This window comes from Gossypium hirsutum, chromosome A12 (genome assembly GCF_007990345.1).
Source record: "Gossypium hirsutum isolate 1008001.06 chromosome A12, Gossypium_hirsutum_v2.1, whole genome shotgun sequence".
In the NCBI taxonomy this organism is placed as follows: Eukaryota; Viridiplantae; Streptophyta; class Magnoliopsida; order Malvales; family Malvaceae; genus Gossypium; species Gossypium hirsutum.
In genome coordinates, this window is record NC_053435.1 from 20,201,900 (window position 1) to 20,205,806 (window position 3,907).

Below are 3,907 nucleotides of genomic sequence, written 5' to 3' on the forward strand. Positions count from 1 at the left end.
GGAGTGTTGCTATCCTCTTCTATGTCTAGAACAATAAGGTCAACGGGAAATATAAATTTATCGATTTTAACTAGCACATCTTCAATAATACCTCTAGGGAATCTTATAGTTTTATCTGCTAATTGAATGCTCATCCTAGGAGACCTAGTTGCTTAAACATTTTGTAAGGCATGACGTTGATACTAGCCCCTAGATCAGCTAATGCATGATTAACATCTAAACTACCAATTAAGTAAGGAATAGTAAAGCTCCCTGGGTCTTTTAGTTTGTTGGGTAGTTTATTTTGGAGAATGGCTGAGCAAATTACGTTTAGCTCCACATACGACGCCTCGTCCAACTTCCGCTTATTTTCTAAAAGCTCCTTTAAAAATTTCATTGCGTTTGGCATCTGCTATAGAGCTTCAATAAACGGTAAGTTAATATGTAATTTTTTTAAGAGTTTAAGGAATTTACCAAATTGTTCATTTGAGTGGTCTTTCCTTGTTGCGTTGGGGTATGGCACATGAGGTTTATATTCGACAGTCACTGGTTTGTTTGTATTTTGATCTACCTCACCTTGACCATTGCTTACCACAGTTTCTTGCCTCGGTTCTGGTTCAGGCTCAAAGACTCATTCGTCATCTTGAATATTAATTGCGTTGAGTTGTTCCCTTGGATTAGGTTTGGTATTACTTGGCAAACTACCTTGTGGTCGTTTAGAGATTAGTTTGATAGTTGGCCTATCTGAGTTTCGAGCCCTTGGATTGACGCTTGTTGATTCTTAAGTACTGTCTCGGTGTTCTGAAAACGAGTTTCTGACATTGATATGAACTTTGAGAGCATCTCTTCAAGGTTTGGCTTCTTTTCTTGTTGGTAGGGTGGTTGTTGGTAGCCCGGAGGATGTTGAGGTCTTTGATTTCCTTGGTCGCCCCACGAAAAATTGGGATGGTTCCTCTAACCTGCATTATAAGTGTTACTATATGGATTGTTTTGAGGTCGAGGATTATTACCCACGTAATTTAATTGCTCGTTATCCATGTTGTGGCCATAAGGTTGGTATTCCGAATGGTTTGTTCCACAGCTACTTGCTTCGCATTGCATTACTGGGTGAACCTGTGAAGAATTAAGAAAACCATCAATCTTTTTATTTAAGAGTTCTACCTGATTAGAGAGCATGGTGACCGAATCGACGTTATAAATGTCGGCTATTTTAGTTGGCTTTTTCCTCATGACTTGCCACTGATAGTTATTTAGTAACATCTCTTCTATAATCTCATAGGCATCTTCCGGTGTTTTATTGTTGATGGTTCCGCCCACAGCTACGTCAACCGTTTGCCGAGTTGAAGGATTTAGGCCATTATGGAACGTTTGAACCTGTAGCCAAAGCGGTAACCCATGGTGAGGGCACCTTCTCAGAAGGTCCGTGTATCTCTCCCATGCATCGTAGAGTGTTTCTAAATCCATCTGCACAAAGGAAGAGATATCATTACATAATTTAGCCGTTTTAGCCGTCGAAAAATATTATAGTAAAAAATTTTTGGTCATTTGTTCCCAAGTAGTAATTGACCCTCGTAGTAACGAGTTCAACCACTGTTTAGCTTTGTTCCTTAATGAAAAAGGGAATAACCGAAGATGAATCGCATCATCAGAAATGCCATTGATTTTAAATGTATCGCATAGTTCTAAGAAGTTGGCTAAATGAGCGTTGGGATCCTCATCCTGCAAGCCATCAAACTGAAAAATTGTTGTATCATTTGAGTAGTGTTAGGTTTTAATTCAAAAGTATTTTCAGCGACAGCAGGTCTAACTATGCTAGATTCAGATCTTGTTAAAGAAGGTTTAGCATAATCATACATAGTGTGTGGAGCAGGATTTTGATTAACCGCAATTGTAGGAGGTAGCTGATTGCCTTGGTTTTCAGCCATCTCTTTGGTTGGGGGTTGAGTATCATCTTCTTGCTCGTTCTCCATGTATCTTAAGCTGCGCCTTATTTCTCTTTGGTTTCTACGAACTGTACGATCGATTTCTTCATCAAAAAGTAATGGTCCCGATGGGTTTCTTCTAGTCATAAACAATAAAAACCTGCCAAGAGAAAGAAAAAGTAAGTTAATAAATAATAAAATTAAATTAAATTGCAAGAAAAATAAATGGCTAAAGTAATAAAAATTGAGCGTTCCTAATATTTCAGTTCCCCGGCAACGGCGCCAAAAACTTGATCACGTGATTTCGTGATAGGTTTTAAATATTTATAATTACTCATTCTTAAACCAACTATTATTGCGATGTAGGCAAGTGTACCTATCGAACAGTGGTATAGTTTTAGCAAGATCGGATTGTCGAACCCAAAGGAACTAAAAGTACTAGTAATGACTATCTTTTTATTATCTAGCCGAAGAATAAAGAGGTTTTGTTTTAATTAACTAATTATCTAAACTAAGAACGCACAAAGAAAAAAATTGGGGAATTGCTTTTGGGAAAAATCGATTGACTTAAGACAATACCTAAGGAAAAATCCACCTAGACTTTACTTGTTATTCTGGCTCCGAATCGGATGATTTATTCATTCAACTTGTTCCGTAGAGATCCCTAAGTTATGTTATTATCCCTATTCAAGACTAATAACATCTAATCCCTAGATTGAATAATCGAGACTTTTCTCTAATTAACACTCTAGGATTGCATTAACTCGATCTATGGATCCCCTTATTAGGTTTCACCCTAATCCGACAAAATCTTGTCACCCTATTTCTAGGCGCACAATCAACTCCACTTAATTATGACAAATGTACTCTTAGACAGCGTCTATTCCTCCTCTAAATAAGTGCATGTCTTAAATCAGTATCCTGGGATATCAAAACATGAATTAAGAACACATAATTAAGAGCAAGTTAAATATTTATCATTCGATTCAGAAAATAATAACAAGATTCTTCTTAGGTTTCATTCTCCTTAGGTATTTAGGGGTTTTAGTTCATAACTAAATAAGAAAACGTCTTAGAAGAATAAAGAATACAAAACATAAAGAAAACCCAAAACTCCTGAAGGGAAATTGAGAAGAGATCTTCAATCTTGATTATGAATCCGGCTTCTGAGATGGATCAATCAGGTTCCTTGGAGTAACTCTTTACTCCCCCTTCTTTGCCTCTTTTTCTTCTTCCTCTAGGGTGTATTTATAGGCTTTGGAATGCCTAAAAGCCCTCAAAATTAGCCTTTTCCAAATTGGACTCAATTTGGGCTTGGCAGGGAGACGCCCGTGGCACACGCCTGTGTTCGATTCCTTTAGGCCGTGTTCGAGCCTGCCAAATTGACACGACCATGTGGCCTGCCCGTGTGAGGAGGTCCAGGCTGTATTGATTTCGTACTTTGGCCCATTTTCTTCGTTTTTGTCCCGTTTCTCGTTCCTTTCGCTCTCTTATGCTCTCCTAAGTATAAAACATGAAATTAAAGCATTAGGAGAATCGAATTCACCAATTTTAATGGGAAATTATCCATAAAATGCATTAAACATGGAGTAAAAATATGTATAATTTACGGTTTATCAGTAAGGCCAACCGATATGCCATCTGCCTTATCCTTTCGGTAACCTCATATGGTCCAATAAAACGTGGACTCAGTTTGCCCTTCCGACCAAACCTCAAAACTTTCTTCCATGGAGACACTTTCAAAAATACCTTATCACCGACTTGAAACTCGATCTCTTTCTGCTTCAAATCAGCGTGGGATTTTTGTCTATCCGAAGCGGCTTTCAACTAATCACGGATTACTCTTAATTTTTCTTCATTTTCTTTGACTAGATCGACTCCGTGAATTTGAATCTCTCTGAGTTCAGTCCAATACAAAGGCGTTCGGTACTTACGCCCATACAAAGCCTCATAAGGCACCATTTTCAAACTCGACTGAAAACTGTTATTATAAGCAAATTCTAGCA

The 3,907-nt window shown here is 37.9% G+C and overlaps 1 non-coding gene across 1 annotated transcript; it reads left to right on the forward strand.

The window, feature by feature from the left end:
* The first annotated feature begins 1,369 nt into the window (after positions 1-1,369).
* Positions 1,370-1,476, forward strand: LOC121212114 (small nucleolar RNA R71). The gene has a single exon (XR_005907323.1). It is a non-coding gene; the product is annotated as a small nucleolar RNA R71 (small nucleolar RNA).
* The last annotated feature ends 2,431 nt before the right edge of the window (positions 1,477-3,907 follow it).